Source organism: Mirounga angustirostris, unplaced genomic scaffold, assembly GCF_029215605.1.
Source record: "Mirounga angustirostris isolate CCGP_5_RB_7025 unplaced genomic scaffold, mMirAng1.0.hap1 SCAF_1, whole genome shotgun sequence".
NCBI lineage: Eukaryota > Metazoa > Chordata > Mammalia > Carnivora > Phocidae > Mirounga > Mirounga angustirostris.
This window is the reverse complement of record NW_026991709.1, coordinates 136,060,929-136,082,866: the sequence shown is the minus strand read 5'-3', so window position 1 is coordinate 136,082,866 and position 21,938 is coordinate 136,060,929.

Sequence of the window (21,938 nt, the reverse complement as noted above, 5' to 3'; positions counted from 1 at the left end):
AACACAACTCCATTAGCTCCTGGTCCCTCTGGAGACTTCTCATAAATAGCTATAAGGCCCCTGTGGGGATGCAGGCCAGTCTGTGGGTGTAACATAAGTTATAATTTTTAAATATTTAGATACGTGGTACACAGCCCTCCATTTGAACGCTTGCCTTGAACTCCACAAACGCTAACCATGAGCCTGTTGTAAAACCATGCCCCACCCAAGAGAAATCTGATGGGACCATTCTAGACATAGAAGTTAAGGTTTATCACTAACTCTGTAGTAATGAGAAACTGAAGATTTGAGTCCTGCTGCATATTCTTTAGAATTTGTTATAAATACTTGGCACATTAAACTCTGTTGTCCTCAATATAAAATTAATACTTTTTAAATGTAAATTCTCAAGGTAAATAACCCCTCTAGGTATTTTTATGCTTTAAATACTTTTGATCATACCTGACTATTGAAATTAATATCTTAAATCTTGAGGTAGGAGAAACCAGACAAGTAAATTAATTGCAAAAAAAAGTGCCTCAAAAAGGCACAATGATATTGCCATGTCTGACTGTCCTATGCCTTACATCAATTTCTAACAGGTGATTACCCATGCAATGATAGAGGGACATGTCTACAATACTACTTCTTACTGATTATGCAGAAACATCTTCATATCACAATTTCTTATAATGTTCCTCAATGAAAAGCCTACTTCATGATAACAAAACAAAACAAAATGAAACCATGTTTTTGGGAAATGCTTTAGTAAGAGTCATGATTTCCAGAGAGTCTGAATGAATAACTTCAAGCAGATATTTCTCTGAAGTCTTGTGTATTATCTTTAAAAGTTTTGAATATTTTTGATCTATTCAATAATATAACTGTGGTTGATAGATATATGTAATTATGTTGATATATATGTGTATATATACAGTTACATATAATTATATTAAAATATATTTAAATTTATATAAATATATTTTATATTTAAAAATGTATTTCTATTTTATTATAAATTATATATAATATACATCTATAAAAATATATTAAACATGTGATATATAAGTATAATAAATATATATTTATTATAACATATATATAACAAAATAAATAAAATAATAAAATAGAAGTATTAGCTCAGGAGTTAGACTCTCAGGGTTAAATCCCATTTTTGCCATCTTCTACTGTGATGAGAAGGTTACAAAATCACTCTTTGCTCCAGTTTCCTATCTTGAAATAGAATAAATATACTTACCTCACAGGGTTTTGAAAGGATTAAATGAATTAATACATGAAATTTTCTTTAAACACTACCTGGCATATAAATGTTATGTGCTTGATAAATAAAATATTATGTGCTCAATATTATTATAGCTCAATAAATATTAGCTTTTAGCGGGGCACCTGGGCGGCTCAGTTGGTTAAATGTTGGACTCTTGGTTTTGGGCTCAGGTCGTGATCTCAGGGTTGTGAGATAGGGCCCCGCTTCGGGCTCCACACTTAGCAGGGAGTCTACTTGTCCATCTCTGCTCCTTGCCAGCACCCTTCTAGAATAAATAAAATCTTAAAAAGATATTAGCTTTTAGCTACTGCTGTGTAACAAGGCACTGCAAAACATAGTGACTTAGAACAAAAACCAGCAATTTACTTTCTCTCATAGTTTCTGTGGACCATGAATTTGGGAAGGGTTCAGTTGATTATTTCTGGTCTGAAGGGTTGTAGTTGAAACAATGAGGGGCTGGAGTAAGCTGGGAGTTGACTGGACATCTCTTTTCAAGAAGTCCTGAGTTCGTCCTTTTGTTCTCACACATGGGCTATTTTGGGCTTCCTCACAGCATGGATGCTTCAGGGCACTTAGTTTATAAGCATAGAGACTCAGGGCTCCAAGTGTGATTATTCAGCAGCAAGGTGGAAACTAAATTGTCTTTTATTATCTAATCTCAGAAGTCAGACAGCATCACTTCTACTATACTCTATTTGTTGAAACTGTCACAAAAGCCCAGCTGGATTCAAGGGAAAGGGTTATAAATTTCACCTTTCAATGGATAGAGTTGCATTATAAAAGAATATGTGGGTTAGGAGATATTATCTAGGCCATCTTTAGAAGACACAATCTGCCACAGCTATTATTATTTTCTAGTGCTTTCTTGACACTGTCACAAACCTCAAGAGGATATATACCAACAGGTGAAGAAACATAGTACAAGTATATTTCTCTCTTGAAATGAAATGAAAATTGTCTCAGTCAGCCTATTGCCTGATGCTAAGGAGTATTTGACTTCATAGAATTTTCTCACAAATGGAGATATTCTGTGTTGTTGGTTGAAAGAAGATACATAGTCTGTTGGTACCAGATGCAAAGGTGTCCTACTTCATGTTTTGTTAATAATGGAGTCTAATGTGAATCATTGTTTAAAAAGAGAGTCATTTTTCCTTCTTAAGATGGTGTGCTCTGAAAATGCCTTTAGGCTTTGTATTCATCTACAAAGAAGGAAATGCATTTTCTTCTAAGGTTAAAGAATCAAAACTATCAATTTCTATGGATGCCAGACATTCAAGAAATATGGCAATTTTAACCCAAGAAATCCCTCTATAGAATTGTCAGTTTTCCCAAAGTCAACTCAAGAATCTGAGAATATACATTATTCAAGAATACTGAGCACAAAGAGATTTCTAAGGAAAAGATTTTCTATACATTTTCATGTCTTTCTACCTAATTCTCTCCTCTCCAAGCTTGGGATAAGTGATATAATCTTGAGACAGTAAAGGTTTATTAGTGTTCTCACATTTTTGTTACCAATAAGCTGTTGATAATACCCTTCCACCATTATTTTTTCTTATTGAAGGCTATTGGGAAACAGTTGACCTGGTACAACATAGGTTTGAACTATGCAGGTCCCAATTAGATGCAGATTTTTTTCCATCAATACATACAGTACTGTAAATGTATTTTCTCTTATGATTATCTTAATGACATTTTTTCTCTAGTTTACCTTATAAGAATACAGTATATGTGTGAGATCATATAATTGTCTTTCTCTGGTTGATTTATTTTGCTTAATATAATACCTTCTAGTTCCACCCACATCATTGCAAATGGCAAGATTTCATTCTTTTTGATGGCTGAATAGTATTCCATTATACCACATCTTCTTTATCCATTCATTTGTCGATGGACTTCTGGGCTCTTTCCACAGTTTGGCTGTTGTGGACACTGCTGCTATGAACACTAGGGTGCATGTGCCCCTTCTTTTCACTACATCTGTCTCTTTGGGATAAATACCCAGTAGTGCAATTGCTGGGTCATAGGGTAGCTCTATTTTCAACTTTTTGAGGAACCTCTATACTGTTTTCCAGAGTGGTTGTACCAGCTTGCAATCCCACCAACAGTGTAGAAGGGTTCCCCTTTCTCCACATCCTCACCATCTATCATTTCCTGACTTGTTAATTTTAGTCATTCTGACTGGGGTGAGGTGGTATCTCATTGTGGTTTTGATTTGTATTTCCCTGATGCCCAGTGATGTTGAGCACTTTTTCATCTATATGTTGGCCATTTGTATGTCTTCTTTGGAAAAATGTCTGTTTATGTCTTCTATCCATTTCTTGATTGGATTATTTGCTTTGGGTGTTGAGTTTGATAAATTCTTTATAGATTTTGGATACTAACCCTTTATCTGATAAGACATGTGCAAATATCTTCTCTCATTCTGTAGGTTGCCTTTAAGTTTTGTGGAGTGTTTCCTTTGCTGTGCAAAAGCTTTTTAACTTGATGAAGTCTCAATAATTCATGTTTGCTTTTGTTTCCCTTGCCTTTGGAGACATGCCTACCAATAAGTTTCTGTGGCTGAGGTCACAGAGTTTCCTGCCTGTGTTCTCCTCTAGGATTTTGATGGATTCCTGTCTCACATTTAGGTCTTTCATACATTTTGAGTTTATTTTTGTGTATGGTATAAAAAAGATGTCCAGTTTCATTCTTCTGTATGTGGCTGTCCAATTTTCCCAACACCATTTGTTGAGGAGACTGTATTTTTTCCATCAGATATTCTTTCCTGCTTTGTCACAGATTAGCTGATCATAGAGTTGAGAGTTCATTAGTTCATTTCTGGGTTCTCTATTCTGTTCCATTGATCGATGTGTCTGTTTTTGTGCCAGTATCATACTGTATTAATGATTACAGCTTTGTAATTATCATATGATCTCACTCATATGTGGAATTTAAGAAACAAAACAGAGGCTCATAGGGGAAGGGAGGGAAAAATAAAACAAGACGAAATCAGAGAGAGAGACAAAGCATAAGAGACTCTTAATCATAAGAAACAAACTAAGAGTCACTGGAGGGGAAGGGAGTGAGGGGATGTGGTAACTGGATGATGGACATTAAGGAGGGCAGGTGATGTAATGAGCACTGGGTATTATATAAGACTGATGAATCACTGACCTCTACCTCTGAAACTAATAATTACACTCTATGTTACTTAGTTGAATTTAAATAAAAAATTAAATTAAAAGAAAAGAATACAGTATACAATACTTTTAACCTACAAAGTGTGTGTTAGTCTACTGTTTATGGTATCAGTAAGTCTTCTGGTCAACAGTAGGCTATTAGTAGTTAAGTTTTTGGGGAGTCAAGTTATATGTTTAATTCTGACTGCACAGGGGGTTGGTCCCCCAACCCCCATGTTATTCAAGGATCAACTGCAGTTGAAACAGAAACATGAAAAATAAGTATTCATGCAATGAAAATGCTTCCAATTAAAGAGATGAGAAACTGCTCTTGGGAAAGATAGTTTGCATTTCAGAAACTCTTGTTATATAGTATGCTTAAATCAAAGGAGGGAAATAGTTGATGACACATTCTTGTTGCTAGAGGAGAAGCCTTCTAAGTGTGAACTTAACAAAAAGAAAATGCATATGTAAAAAGTAAATCCCTCGATAGTCATTTATCTCATATTTGTTCCCTCAAAAAAGAATTCTGTGGATTGCAAAATAACATATACAGTCTGACTCCATTCATATTCAAATATAGAAAATGGCACACATGCATAAACACACAGATTACATAGAAAAACCCTGGAGGACTAAAACATACTAAACTGAAATATCGTCAGTAGTTGCCTGTGGGAGAGGTAGTGGAACTGGAATTATGAAAGAAGCATGAAAGGGAAGTTTTCACTTTTCATTCTCCTTCTGTATAAATTGGCTTTTTTTGGGTGGTATAAATATATTACTCATGTTTTTATTTTTAAAATAATAAGAATATTGTATGTATTACAACTTTTGTTTGTGTCAAAATCAGGGTATATTTGTTACTAGGTAAAGATGTCTTTTTGGCATTTATTTCACAAAACACAGTACTATTTTAAAAGTGTAAAAGGATATAATTATTTATATTTTGGAATTTCAAAGCTGAAAGCACAACAATGAAACTATCACTTCTCAGGCTATTTCCTACTCTAAACTCTTTCTTTTTTTCTTTAAAATTCCAATATATCGTTTATCTTTTCTTGTGTAGGAACAACTCTCTCCACTCCCCACCACCTCAAATACTTAGTGGCTTATAAAGACGATAAGTTATTCTTTGTCATGCTTCTGTGAGTCAGTTGGACAGTTCTTCTGCTCCACATGGTATCAGCTGGGTCAGCCAAATGGCTGTGTTTTGCTCACACATGGGCTGGGTTTTGAGAAAGCAACTGTCTCACCAAGGCCAGGAGACTGTGATACCTTGAATCTTTCCCCATGTCCTCTTTGTCCTCATGGTATTTCATCCTCTGGGGCCTCTTGAAGTGGCCTCTTTCTGTAGCACAACGCCTGCACTTCATTACAGTGTGGCCACTGTTTTTTTTTTTTTTAATTTTAAAGATTTTATTTATTTATTTGACAGAGAGAGAGAGAGACAGCCCGTGTGCACAAGCAGGGGAGTGGGAGAGGGAGAAACAGGCTCCCCACTGAGCAGGGAGCCCATGTGGGACTTTATCCCAGGACCCCAGGATCATGACCTGAGCAGAAGGCAGACGCTTAACTGACTGAGCCACCCAGTCACCCCTGACTTGTTAATTTTAGCCATTCTAACTGGTATAAGATGGTATCTCATTGTGGTTTTGATTTATATTTCCCTGATGGCAAGTGATGTTGAACATTTTTTCATGTGTTTCTTGGCCATTTGTATGTCTTCTTTGGAGAAATGTCTGTTCATGTCTTCTGCCCATTTCTTGATCGGATTATTTGTTTTCCAATCAAATGGTGGTGTTGGTGATGGGGTGTTGAGTTTGATAAGTTCTTTATAGATCTTGAATATCAGCCCTTTACCTTATAGGACATTTGCAAATATCTTCTCCCATTCTGTAGGTTGCCTTTAAGTTTTGTGGACTGTTTCCTTTGCTGTGCAGAAGTTTTTTATCTTGATGAAGTCCCAATAGTTCATTTTTGCTTTTGTTTCCCTTGCCTTTAGATATGTGTCTTACAGGAAATTGCTGCAGCTGAGGTTGAAGAGGTTATTGCCTGTGTTCTCCTCTAGGATTTTGATGGATTCCTGTCTCACATTTAGGTCTTTCATCCATTTTGAGTTTATCTTTGTGTATGGTGTAAGAGAATGGTCCAGTTTGATTCTTCTTCATGTGGCTGTCCAATTTTCTCAGCACCATTTATTAAAGATGCAATTTTAAGAGTTTCAACCAGGCTGACAGGGAGAGCTCCAGCCAAAGTCCTCCTATAAGTAAACTTACAGGAATGGGTTCAGTCACTGGTTAAAGTGGGGCCCCATCACAGACCCAGTGAGGGATTTCAGAATGCAGCATCCTGGGCTGTTGCCAACTATGCTTCTAAATAGGAGATCTGAGAGGTGCATGTTCATGGTTGCCATAGGATGTTAAAGAGTAGTATAAAAATAGCTATTTAGCAGTTATTACAAACGACACTTATGTTCACTTACTTCTTATCTATTTCCTGACTAGATCAGAGCAGTAGTTTGAAAAATTCTAGTTGGGTGTCATTAAATTAATTTTTGTTTTTAGCCTAGAAACATGTTTCTATACTGTTGGTGCCATATGAGAATGTCTGATGTTTCGCCTCACTTCAAAAGTAACAAGAGAAAAAACACACTCTAGATTTGCATCTTGGGAAGAGTCAGCTGTCCCTTTCAATTTTTCACTTAACTGCTTTCAACACCAGTATCCTGTTTGATATGAAAAGCATCATTTCTCAGACTAAGCTTCAACTCTTCCTCCCTTTGCTTTTTTTGTATTTTTGTTGTTTGTTTTTCATCACAACAGGATGCTGGCAGTAGCAAACATTCTCAAATATAAATGGTAGTTTCTTATCAGAAATAATTAGTAGGACATGGAAGATTAAGCTAAGTTTGAGCAATGACTTTTTATCAATAGCACATGTAAAAATGCTCTGTGATTTGGGCTACTATGCTGTTTTCTTTTGAATTGTTTTGGAACAGAGAGTTTATTGAAAAGGGGAAATTCAGAATGCTGTGTCCCTGAATTACAATCTTATTCAATTTTATTTTAATTCATGCAATGCAAAAGATTTTGAAACGAAAAAGAAGTATAGAAAAGGTTTTGGTATGTCTATTTTAAAATGGATATTTCTTTTTTTCCCCTTAAACCATTGGATGGATAGAGGTAATGATCATAATCCAATCAGATTAACAGACAACTCTGCAGTGATTTGGATCTTAAACAAATATGTAATTGATTATAGGGTAGACTTTTGGGAAAGTTGTACTTTAGAATCAATTGGCTATACCTGTGTAACTGAGCTGCCTTTCCCAATGTAATATACTGGTCTGTCACCCCATAACCTTTTATGCAGAAGAAAAGCAGTGTATTTAGTAATTTTAGGGAATTTGAGGTAGATCAGTTTGCCTACTAGTATTACTTATCATCCCAGTCATCTTTGTGCTTATGATAGAGATGATAAATGGATTTAGTAAGAACACATTGGCAGTAGGGGGAAACGGCTTACTTAAAATTTCAAATATAGCAGCTATCTCTGTATGCAAAGACTAGTGTTCTGATATAGGCTGGGAAGAAATGGAGAACAAATCATTGTTTCACAATAAAGAATGAAAGATTTCATTAAGTTGATGGGAAAGAAACTAACATAAAATGCAATAATGCTAAAACATATTCATTTGATCATTCATTCATTTATTTGGCATTTTCTATTCTAGGTGCTGGACAGATACCAGAGAACATATAGAAAGATAAAGGTTTCAGGGAGAAAAAAAAATCTTTTTCTTTATATCCAGGGGCGTATGTATATTACATTGTAATGTACACTTTAAGTACTGAATTCCTAAAAAGTCAAGATAGTAATGACAACAGTAAGTCTAGTTATAACTATTTTGAAGACTCTATGCTAACCATTTTATGTAGATGATTTAATTTCACAAAAACTTTATCCAGTAAGGAGTTGTAATTAATCTCATTGTACTGGTTGAAGAGATTGGAGCTTAGAGAGATCTGAAGACATTTTCAGTTCTATTTGCTTTTAGAGAACAACATGGCTATTACTACTATTCTTCATTATGAGTTAGAAAGAACATGTCTTTCATAAACTTTTACTCAGGTTTATTTGAAGAGCTAATTCAAGCGTCTTTGACACCTTTCTTTGGCCAACCCTCAGTATCCAGACCCCTTTTATTCAGATCTTCAGCAATTCCCCAGCAATTAATGCTCCTTCATCAAGATTTAAGAAGCTCTGCCTTCTTCTGAATGGAACTCAGTAAATGTGGTGAGTTCTGAGTATGTGCCACACTTCCCATTTTGTCTAACTCTGCATCTGTGGTGCACAGAACTACAAGCTCTGAATCTCTTTAGGGAGTCTTTTCTGGTTTCTCATCAAGATACCATTTGTAAAGAGAGGACAGAAAAATGGGATGATGTGAGTGCAGGGGTTATATGTGGTGGGAGCTTGGCTGGGACTTTCAAAGTAAAATATGTAAACATTAGAATTGTTTGAAGAAGACTACCAAGTGACACTGAACGAATTACACATGGTATTTGGTTCTCTTCAGCTACAAAAACCAAGTCCAATCTTTGAGAATCCCTGGGGTGAATGTTCACAGGGTGAACAAAGACATCCCTTTCACTTACATGATGAGAGTCCATTACATGCAGCCTAAGGCCAAGGTTACAGTAATGAAGGTTACTAAGGAGCAAGTCAGCCTTTTATTCATACTTAATTTAAAAACAACAGTAACAGCAATAACCAGTATCACTTCTGAGTTAACATACTCAAGAGAAGAATATATGGAGATTTAGGGGAAAAATTATATATACATCTTAAAATTTTAATTATCACATATGGATTTAAAGTTTAAAAAAGTAAAATTTGAGTAGGTGTGTATATGTGAGCTGTATGCATATTGTAGAACAACACACATTGAACGTATAAAAGTTTCCTTTACATAGGGAATTAGAATTCAGTGTTGTTGGTAGGATGACAAAAAAGGCCTTTAACATATGCATATGCATAATTGTGATTTTTTAAAGCAATGAACTATTGTACTAACTACATAATAAAAGCAAAAACATACATAAAACTATTTCACAAGTAAGGTAGTAGCCCAAGATCTATTTATTTTGGGTGGTTAAGTTTTTTGCAATTTGTGCATTTTGACTTCCTCCCCAATGGTGATTTTTTTTTGTGAGCAGTTTTATCTTATATGGTAATGATCAGGGGTTTTTAGTGCCATGATTGTTAGCTTGGGGTAAAGAGAAAAGCTGTGTTTCTGAATGACAGACAGTAACATCAAATATGATGAAAATTTCTCTGAATATTAGTAAATAGGCTACCAATGACATGACATTTTGGAAAATATTTCTATTTCAAGTCAATTAAGGATAATGCTAATCTACATAAAATAAATGAATTATATTTTGATTATAAAGATTATTACTCATCATATCATTTAACATATCTTCCCGTATTTTATCTGAAATAAAATGTATCCAAGATGTAGGCTGTTAATTTCAGCCATCTAATTAGTTTGACCACCTGTTTGGCCATATAATGGTTGATTATTAGAGCATCTTTGAATGGCTCATTTAGTTGAGCACATTAATAGATATTCTAATTCCATTTCAGGCAAAAGTGCCTGGTAGTGAGGAAATGGTGTAACACAGATTCTATACTAGGTGTTCATCTTTTTGAAAATCTATATTCATGGGAGATTTCCAAGGCTCTACCGTTGGCATATTCAACCTTCTATTTAGTGGGTATTGATTTGTCCAGATGAGTAGAATTAAAGATTCACTTCTTTCCTTCTATTAATAAAACATTAATAAATGTTTTTCTAATTTTAATGTTTGAACAGTTTAGGATGTTTTCATATTCCTAATAAAGTTATATGTGTCTTAGGAAAAGTCATTTCATGATTGTTTAAAATTCTTACAAAGAAGCTTATGAAAATGTGTGAGAAAGGAATTAATACCTATTAATTTTCCTCTCCTGAAATTGCTTAATGACTAGTGAGAGCCCCAAACACTTTGAATTTGAACTCGAGACTTTTCTTGACACAATTATTTGTAAACATTTGAAAATAATATTTTTTTTTGCCTGATTGATAAAATATTCTTCGAGTTTCTACTATGACCAAGGTACTTAGTGTTTTATGGGCATTCAAAAGAACAGAGATATGGTTTCAATATTAATATTCTCTTGGAAATTATTAGTTAATTGGGGTGTCTTTTATATTTTGTCTTTAAATAGGTGTGTTTAAAATAATCAATTTATAACTCAGGAATTTAATTAATGAAATTGGAAACCTAAATTTTTTATTAATAGCATTCTAGTTTTTTCTAGTTTTTCATTTTTCTTAATTGAACAGATTAGTTTTCTTGATGATCCTAATGTGAATGGGAGAGAATAGGAAAACACGTTAGGTGTGGGATTAAAAATGTTTAGAGCTTTGGGCGCCTGGGTGGCTCAGTTGGTTAAGCGACTGCCTTCAGCTCAGGTCATGATCCTGGAGTCCCGGGATCGAGTCCCGCATCGGGCTCCCTGCTTGGCAGGGAGTCTGCTTCTCCCTCTGACCCTCCTCCCTCTCATGCTCTCTGTCTCTCATTCTCTCTGTCTCAAATAAATAAAATAAAATCTTAAAAAAAAATGTTTAGAGCTTTTACCTTAGATCTTGTAGTGGCTGCAGATAGTAACCACCATACTTTGTAAAATGGTAATACAAACTGATTGATGTGTATAGTTTCAGGTAGGTTCAGACATACTACAATGGAAAATGCCAAGGCATGTGAAAGCATTGCTATTCTGTAATTTTGTGCCTCATTCTTTTAAGGATATTTTATTATTTTGCAAGGTTAGGGTTTTAAGGGAGATCTGAATATAACATAAATGAGAATTGTAGGTGGGTGGTTTAACCAGAGAGGTAAGGATTGAGTTGGGATCAGAAAGGGATAAAGCACAACTATATGATTTTCTGTTCAGTTTTATGTCTCCTTTTCTCTCTCTTTCTGATCAGATGCTTGGGGCCCTCAGTGATATTCTGAGAAAACATGATTCACAAAAATTGGCCACCATAACTGATGTGGACAGAGAGCCAATGACAAATGTTAAAAGTCTCCAAAAGGGTAATTGAAAGAAGAAAAGATATAAAGATAGGAAGCAGGATGTATAGACATTAATTTCCTGGAATCTGGAGCCATATGTACTCAATTCTTGGTTTTACCTTTATAAACATGACCTTGACTAATTTATTTAACCTCTTTGAACTTGGTTTTATTATTTGTAATTTGTGGCTAATAATAGTAACCACCTTATTATGAGGATTAAATGAAATAATCTGGAGAGTATGTAGCACATGGTAATCACTAAATATATGTAAAATGTTATTACTGTTTATGATTATGTAAATAAGGATGATAGAAGAATAAAGGAAGGTTGGGAAAAGCAGGAAGAATGTAAATTGAAAGCAGAGGTAGCATTATATGCCTAGGAGCCATTTTTGAAAGTGTAGTCAGGTTAGAAAGTTATTATTGACTCCTTGCTGTTCTATAGGAATTGTTTTGTAAGCAATACTTAGAGTGTTTGTCCTGTGGGGCTTTAGATTATTAATGGATTTCACTGCCTGTCACCTGTTCTTTTGTACTAAAGAGTTCCTGAGGCATAAATGGTTTTTCTGCCCCTGTGCCCTGGATATAGGTCCTTGTCTATTTCATTGATAATGGGAATCAGGATCCCCAGAGGAGCACACATTTTGACATAAGGAAGTGAGGGGGAATATTTGGAGATAATTCACTGCAGCTTTAAAGATCTTTGGAAAATAATTCCTATAATGCTATAGGATATATCTAAGGAGAAGGAAAAGAGAAACCAGATCTGCAGAGGGACTGCCTGATAAGGGGAAAATCATAAGGACAAGATGAAACAAGAGGAAATAAAATACTGGAACTCAGACAGAGGAAGTTGATAAGTTGATTATATATTATATTTCTTTCTTTTTTTTTTTTAAAAGATTTTATTTATTTGTTTGACAGAGAGAGACACAGCGAGAGAGGGAACACAAGCAGGGGGAGTGGGAGAGGGAGAAGCAGGCTTCCTGCCGAGCAGGGAGCCCGATGTGGGGCTCGATCCCAGGACCCTGGGATCAGGACCTGAGCCGAAGGCAGATGCTTAACGACTGAGCCACCCAGGCACCCCAATTATATATTATATTTCAACCTCAGAGAAGATTTTTCTTTAGAGTATCCCAAAGCCAGTGACTTATTTGTAAAATTTAAATAAACGTTTAATTTTAGATTTACAGAAAAGTTGCAAAGGGAAACAAGGGGTTCCCATATACTCACCCAGTTTTCCCAGTTGTTCACATTTGACATTACTATACAACATTTGTCACAACTAGGAAACCAGTATTAGTACATTACTGTTAATAATACTCGCTTTCAGATATCACTAGTTTTTCCCTAATGTCTTTTTTCTGTTCCAGATCCTATACAGAATGTCACATTAAATTTATTTGTTATGGCCCCTTAGACTCTTCTGGTCTGACAGTTTCTCAGAGTTTCTTTTGTTTTTTTTAAGGTTTTATTTATTTATTTTAGAGAGAGAGCGCATGAGCATGAGAAGGGCAAGTGGCAGAGGGAGAAGGAGAGAATCCCAAGCAGACTTCCCCCTGAGTGTGGAGCCGGATGCAGGGCTTGATCCCATGACTCTGAGATCATGACCTGAGCCAAGACTCAGAAGTTGGATGCTCAATGGACCCAGGTGCCCCTCAGAGTTTCTTGTTTTTGATGACTTTCAAAATGAATAACAATAATGAATATTGGTCAGGTATTTTATAATTTCCTTCAACTGGGATTTATCTAGTTTTTCTCATGATTAGACCGGGGTTATAGGTTTTTGGGAAGAAGATCATGAGGTGAAATGTCACTCTTATCACATCATACTGAGGGGACATGCTATTAACATGACTTACTATTGAAGATATTGACTTTGATCACCTGGCTGAGATAGAGTTTGTTAGGTTTCTCCACTGAAAAGTTTTCTTTCCCCTTTCCATAGGTGTGGACTAAAATGTTCCACCTCCTTGAGGGCAGAGTATCTAAATAAATTATTTAGAATTGTTCCTTAAAAGAGATTTGTCTCTTTTCTCCCTATTTATTCATTTTATTTTATTCAATCATTTATTTAAATCAGCATGGACTTATAGATATTTATTTTAAGTTATAATCCAACATACTTATTTATTTTGTTTATTAAATTGTTCTAGCTTTGGCCATGGGGAGTCTCTCAGTTGGCTGCTGTGTTCTTTTTTTAGCATAGATTTAAAAAAATTTTTTTATTGTTATGTTAATCACCATACATTACATCATTAGTTTTTGATATAGTGTTCCATGATTCATTGTTTGTGCATAACACCCAGTGCTCCATGCAGAACGTGCCCTCTTTAATACCCATCACCAGGCTAACCCATCCTCCCACCCCCTTCCCCGCTAGAACCCTCAGTTTGTTTTTCAGAGTCCATTGTCTCTCATGGTTCATCTCCCCCTCCGATTTCCCCCCTTCATTCTTCCCCTCCTGCTATCTTCTTTTTTTTTTTCTTAACATATATTTCATTATTTGTTTCAGAGGTACAGATCTGTGATTCAACAGTCCTGCACAATTCACAGTGCTCACCATAGCACATACACTCACCAATGTCTATCACTGAGCCACCCCATCCCTCCCACCTCACCCCCCACTCCAGCAACCCTCAGTTTCTTTCCTGAGATTAAGAATTCCTCATATCAGTGAGGTCATATGATACATGTCTTTCTCTGATTGACTCATTTCGCTCAGCATAACATCCTCCAGTTCCATCCATGTCGTTGCAAATGGCAAGATCTCAATCATTTTGATGGCTGCATAATATTCCATTGTATATATATACCACATCTTCTTTATCCATTCATCTGTCGATGGACATCTTGGCTCTTTCCACAGTGTGGCTATTGTGGATATTGCTGCTATAAACATTGGGGTGCACATACCCCTTCAGATCCCTACATTTGTATTTTTGGGGTAAATACCCAGTAGTGCAATTGCTGGGTCATAGGGTAGCTCAATTTTCAATTTTTTGAGGAACCTCCATACTGTTTTCCAGAGTGGCTGCACCAGCTTGCATTCCCACCAACAGTGTAGGAGGATTCCCCTTTCTCTGCATCCCCGCCAACATCTGTTGTTTCCTGACTTGTTAATTTTAGCCATTCTGACTGGTGTGAGGTGGTATCTCATTGAGGTTTTGATCTGGATTTCCCTGATGCTGAGTGATGTTGAGCACTTTTTCATGTGTCTGTTGGCCATTTGGATGTCTTCTTTGGAAAAATGTCTGTTCATGTCTTCTGCCCATTTCTTGATTGGATTCTTTGTTCTTTGGGTGTTGAGTTTGATAAGTTCTTTGTAGATTTTGGATACTAGCCCTTTATGTGACATGTCATTTGCAAATATCTTCTCCCATTCTGTTGGTTGTCTTTTGGTTTTGTTGACTGTTTCTTTTGCTGTGCAAAAGCGTTTTATCTTGATGAAGTCCCAATAGTTCATTTTTGCCCTTGCTTCCCTTGCCTTTGGCAATGTTTCTAGGAAGAATTTGCTGAGGCTGAGGTTGAAGAGGTTGCTGCCTGTGTTCTCCTTTAGGATTTTGATGGACTCCTGTCTCCCATTGAGGTCTTTCAACCATTTTGAGTCTATTTTTGTGTGTGGTGTAAGGAAATAGTCCAGTTTCATTCTTCTGCATGTGGCTGTCCAATTTTCCCAACGCCATTTGTTGAAGAGACTGTCTTTTTTCCATTGGACATTCTATCCTGCTTTGTCAAAGATTAGTTGACCATAGAGTTGAGGGTCCATTTCTGGGCTCTCTATTCTGTTCCATTGATCTTTCTGTTTTTGTGCCAATACCATACTGTCTTGATGATGACAGCTTTGTAATAGAGTTTGAAGTCCAGAATTGTGATGCCGCCAGCTTTGCTTTTCTTTTTCATCATTCCTCTGGCTATTCAGGGTCTTTTCTGTTTCCATACAAATTTTAGGATTATTTGTTCCATTTCTTTGAAAAAAGTGGATGGTATTTTGATGGGGATTGCATTGAATGTGTAGATTGCTCTAGGTAGCATTGACATCTTCACAATATTTGTTCTTCCAATCCATGAGCATGGAATGTTTTCCATTTCTTTGTGTCTTCCTCAATTTCTTTCATGACTATTTTATAATTTTCTGAGTTCAGATCCTTTGCCTCTTTGGTTAGATTTATTCCTAGGTATCTTAAGGTTTTCGGTGCAATTGTAAATGGGATTGACTCCTTAATTTCTCTTTCTTCTGTCTTCTTGTTGGTGTATAGGAATGCCACTGACTTCTGTGCATTGATTTTATATCCTGCCACTTTACTGAATTCCTGTATGAGTTCTAGCAGTTTTGGGGTGGAGTCTTTTGGGTTTTCCACATAAAGTATCATATCATCTGCAAAGAGTGAGAGTTTGACTTCTTCTTTGCCGATTTGGATGCCTTTTATTTCTTTTTGTTGTCTGATTGCTGTGGCTAGGACTTCCAATACTATGTTGAATAGCAGTGGTGATAGTGGACATCCCTGCCACGTTCCTGACCTTAGGGGGAAAGCTCTCAGTTTTTCCCCATTGAGAATGATATTTGCTGTAGGTTTTTCATAGATGGCTTTTATGATATTGAGGTATCTACCCTCTATGCCTATACTCTGAAGGGTTTTGATCAAGAAAGGATGCTGTAGTTTGTCAAATGCTTTTTCTGCATCTGTTGAGAGGATCATATGATTCTTGTTCTTTCTTTTGTTAATGTATTGTATCACATTGATTGATTTGCGGATGTTGAACCAACCTTGCAGGCCAGGGATAAATCCCACTTGGTCATGGTGAATAATCATTTTAATGTACTGTTGGATCATATTAGCTAGTATTTTGGTGAGAATTTTTGCATCCATGTTCATCAGGGATATTGGTCTGTAATTCTCCTTTTTGATGGGGTCTTTGTCTGGTTTTGGGATCAAGGTAATGCTGGCCTCATAAAACGAGTTTGGAAGTTTTCCTTCCATTTCTATTTTTTGGAACAGTTTCAGAAGAATAGGTATTAATTCTTCTTTAAATGTTTGGTAGAATTCCCTTGGGAAGCCATCTGGCCCTGGGCTTTTGTTTGTTGGGAGATTTTTGATGACTGCTTCAATTTCCTTAGTGGTTATAGGTCTGTTCAGGTTTTCTATTTCTTCCTGGTTCAGTTTTGGTAGTTGATACATCTCTAGGAATGCATCCATTTCTTCCAGATTATCTAATTTGCTGGCATAGAGTTGCTCATAATATGTTCTTATAATTGTTTGTACTTCTTTGGTGTTGGTTGTGATCTCTCCTCTTACATTCATGATTTTGTTGATTTGGGTCATTTCTCTTTTCTTTTTGATAAGTCTGGCCAGGGGGTTATCAATCTTGTTAATTCTTTCAAAGAACCAGTTCCTAGTTTCATTAATATGTTCTACTATTCTTTTAGTTTCTATTTCATTGATTTCTGCTCTGATCTTTATTATTTCTCTTCTCCTGCTGGGTTTTGGCTTTATTTGCTGTTCTTTCTCCAGCTCCTTTAGGTGTAGCGTTAGGTTGTGTATTTGAGACCTTTCTTGTTTCTTGAGAAAGGCTTGTATTGCTATATACTTTCCTCTTAGGACTGCCTTTGCTGCATCCCAAAGATTTTGAATAGTTGTGTTTTCATTTTCATTTGTTTCCATGAATTTTTAAAATTCATGGAAACAAATTCTTGGAATTCTTCTTTAATTTCCTGGTTGACCCATTCATTCTTCAGTAGGATGTATTTGAGTTCTTTCCGACTTTCCTCTTGCGATTGAGTTCTAGTTTCAAAGCATTGTGGTCTGAAAATACACAGGGAATGATCCCAATCTTTGGTAACAGTTGAGACCTGATTTCTGACCTAGGACGTGATCTATTCTGGAGAATATTCCATGGGCACTAGAGAAGAATGTGTATTCCATTGCTTTGGGACGGAATGTTCTGAATATGTCTGTGAAGTCCATTTGGTCAGGTGTGTCATTTAAAGTCTTTATTTCCTTGTTGATCTTTTGCTTAGATGATCTGTCCATTTCAGTGAGGGGGATGTTAAAGTCCCCCACTATTATTGTATTGTTGTCGATGTGTTTCTTTGCTTTTGTTATTAATTGCCTTATATAATTGGCTGCTCCCATGTTAGGGGCATAGATATTTACAATTGTTAGATCTTCTTGTTGGATAGATCCTTTAAGTAAGATATAGTGTCCTTCCTCATCTCTTATTACAGTGTTTGGTTTAAAATCTAATTTGTCTGATATAAGGATTGCCACCCCAGCTTTCTTTTGGTGTCCATTAGCATGGTAAATGGTTTTCCACCCCCTCACTTTCAATCTGGGGGTGTCATTGGGTCTAAAATGAGTCTCTTGCAGACAGCATATCAATGGCTCTTGTTTTTTAATCCAATCTGATAGCCTGTGTCTTTTGATTGGGGCATTTAGCCCATTTACATTCAGGGTAACTATTGAAAGATAGGAATTTAGTGCCATTGTATTGCCTGTAAGGTGACTGTTGTCTGTGTTCCTTTCTGGTCTATGTTGCTTTTAGGCTCCCTCTTTGCTTAGAGGACCCCTTTCAAGATTTCTTGCAGGGCTGGTTTTGTGTTTGCAAATTCCTTTATTTTTTGTTTGTCCTGGAAGCTTTTTATCTCTCCTTCAATTTTCAATGACAGCCTAGCTGGATACAGTATTCTTGGCTGCATATTTTTCTCATTTAGTGCTCTGAATTTATCATGCCAGTCCTTTCTGGCCTGCCAGGTCTCTGTGGATAGGTCTGTTGCCAATCTAATGTTTCTACCATTGTAGGTTATAGATCTCTTGTCCCAAGCTGTTTTCAGGATTTTCTCTTTGTCTCCAAGACTCATAAGTTTTACTATTAGATGTTGGGGTGTTGACCTATTTTTATTGATTTTGAGAGGGGTTCTCTGTGCTTCCTGGATTTTGATGCCTGTTTCCTTCCCCAAATTAGGGAAGTTCTCTGGTATAATTTGCTCCAATATACCTTCTGCCCCCTCTCTCTTTCTTCTTCTTCTGGGATCCCAATTATTCTAATGTTGTTTCGTCTTATGGTATCGCTTATCTCTCGAATTCTACCCTCGTCATCCACTATTTGTTTATCTCTCTTTTTCTCAGCTTCTTTATTTTCCATCATTTGGTCTTCTGTATCACTGATTCTCTCTTCTGTCTCATTTATTCTAGCAGTTAGCGCCCCCATATTTGATTGCACCTCATTAATAGCCTTTTTGATTTTGACTTGGTTAGATTTTAGTTCTTTTACTTCTTCAGAAAGGGTTTCTCTAATAACTTCCATGCTTTTTTCAAGCCCAGCTAGTATCTTTAAAGTGATGATTCTGAACTCTAGATCTGACATCGTACTAATGTCCATATTGAGTAGGTCCTGGGCAGTCGGTACTACCTCTTGTTCTTTTTGTTGAGGTGATTTTTCCCATCTTGTCATTTTATCCAGAGGAGAATAGATGAATGAGAGAACAAAATGCTAACAGGCTAACAACATCCCCAGAAAATATACTCTAAACAAATCAGAAAAGACCTGAAGCAGTGGTAAAAGAAGGGGAAAGAGAGAAAAAAGAAAAAGAAAAAAAAAAAAAGAAAAAGATAAAAGCAAATACAGAACAAAACAACAACAACAAAAGATTATGATCAAATATGATCTGGGTGGTACATAGATCAGTGCCACACACTAGATTTTGGGTGTATTTTGGTCTGTTAGAAGAAAGTGCCTCCCAAAATTTTGAAGAAAGGAAAACTTACATATGTACATAAATAAGGGTTGATATGATGAAGGGATGGAATATGACTGTAAAGATGAAAATTATAAAAACATTTTATAAAAGGAATTGATAAGAAGTTGTTTGAAAAAAGAAAGAAGAGGATTTAAAAAAAAAAGAAAAAAAAAGGGAGAGAATGTGATCAAGCGAGGGAGTAGAACAAAACCATACACTAGACATTTAGAGTATATTTTGATCTGTTAGAAGAAACTATCTCAATATTTTAAAGAGAGAACAACTTATATATATATATGCCAAAAATAAGGGTAACTACTATGAAGGGATAGAATATGACTCTAAAAAATGAAAAATAAAAATTTTTTACAAAAGGTATTGTTAAGATGTTGGTTGAAAAAGGGAAAATGAAAAATTAAAAAAAAAAAAAGACAGTTAAAAAAAATTAACTTTGAAAGACGACAGAATCATGGTAAAAAAGCCATGGATTCTCTGTGCTGTATTCCCCTAATGCTGGAGTTCTGCCCTTGTCATTGATCGGTAAACTTGGTCTTGGATGGCTGTTCTTGCTGATCTTCTGGGGGAGGGGCCTGTTGCCGTGGTCCCCAAATGTCTTTGCTGGAGGTGGAATTGTCCCGCCCTTGCCCAGTCCCAGCTAAGTAATCTGCTTGGGTTTGCTCTAGGGAGCTTTTGTTCCCTGCAAGCTTTCCGTACAGCCTTGGAGGCTGAGAGTGAGATGGTGGCCTCCCAATCTCCTCCCCAGTGGAGCCGAGGACTTGGCGTCCTGCTCCTCAGTGCACCCCCAGAGAAAAGCAGTCAGTCACTCCTGTCTCCCCGGTCTCCGGCCGCACTCTGTGCTCACCCGGCCTGTGACCGAGCGTCTCTCTCTCTGGCATCCGATCCCGTGTGGAGTCTCCAAACCCAGCAGATCCCTGTGGTGCGCTTCTGCACCTCTCCTCCTGGGGGAGGAAGGTGAGTCTCCCCGGATCTGCTGCTTGTTGGGTCCCTGCTGGAGGAGCAGTCGCCCGACTATGCCCCGGATCATGGTTTATGACAACCCTAAGCTGAGAGCCCGTGCCTTGGCTCTGTCTCTGCAGCCAGCTTCCCTGCTCCGATACCTGGGAGCTCTGCCGCACTCAGGCACCCTCGGTCTTTCTGTGACCCTGAGGGTCCTGAGACCACACTGTCCTGCGAGGGTTCCACCCCCCGCTTAGCCACCGGAATGACGTCCCTCAGCAGAGCAGACTTCTAAAAGTTCTGATTTTGTGCTCCATGGCTCTATCACTTGCCAGAAGTGGCCGACGGAGGCCCCTCTCCCGCCATTTATCCTCCCGAATATTGTCTCAGATTCACTCCTCTGCATGTCCTACCTTCCAGAACGTGGTTGCTTTTCTGTTCAGAGAGTTGTTGCTATTCTTTTCTTTGATTTCCTATTGAGTTTGTAGGTGTTCAGAATGGTTTGATCCCTATCCAGCTGAATTCCTGAGACCAGACGAAATCCAGTTCTCCTACTCCTCCACCATCTTGCTCCACCCCCTGACCAAGCATTTCTATCTCTGGTGCCCGACTTGGTGTGGAGTCTGTAAACCCAGCAGATCCCTGTTGTGCGCTCCCATGCCACTCCTTCAGGGGAGGAAGGGGAGTCTCCCTGATCTGCCGCTTGTTGGGTCCCTGATGGAGGAGCAGTTGCCCAACTGTGCCGTGGATCACAGTTTATGGCAACCCGGAGCTGAGAGCCTGTGCCTCGGCTCCGTCTCTGCAGCTGGCTTCCTTACTCTGACACCTGGGAGCTCTGCCGCACTCAGGTACCCCTGGTCTTTCTGTGACCCCAAGGGTCCTGAGACCATACTGTCCCGTGATTGTTCCACCCCCCCCTTAGCCACTGGAATGAGGTCCCTCAGTGGAGCCGACTTCTCAAAGTTCCGATTTTGTGCTCTGCTTTTCTATCACTTGCCAGAAGTGGCTGACGGAGGCCCTCTCCCCCGCCGTCTATCATCCCGAATATCGCCTTGGATTCATTTCTCCACACGTCCTACCTTCCAGAAAGTGGTCGCTTTTCTGTTCATAGAGTTACTGCTATTCTTTTCTTCGATCTCCTGTTGAGTTTGTAAGTGTTCAGAATGGTTTGATCCCTATCCCACTGAATTCCTGAGATCAGACGAAATCCAGGTCTCCTACTCCTCTGCTGTGTTCTTTTAACATGACCCATGTTGTAGGTTTTTGAACATTTCCTTACCTTCTGGTACTACAAGATGCTCCAGGATTATCATTTTTATTTCATGCTCCAGGCCTGGAATCAGTCATTTCTCCAAGGAAACTTGGTGTCTTTTACTGAAGTATTTGTTTGCTGATATGTTGTGAGAAACAACTTTATTAACTAGAGTACACTGTTTATATGGTTACTTTTGTCTTTAGTCTTACAGTTTCTACTCAAAGTGTCATTCTTTGAAGTTACTTAGATCAGCACTTTTTTCCCCCATTCTCTTCATTCTCTTGTTCCTGTCTTAGGGCAAACAATCTAGCCTCTCACAATTAAATATGATGTAAGTTATGGGTTAATTATATTTGTACTCATGTACAGGAACCCCACAAAGATATGAAACTCAAAGTAACCAGAACAGGAGGTTTTATACCTTTTAGGC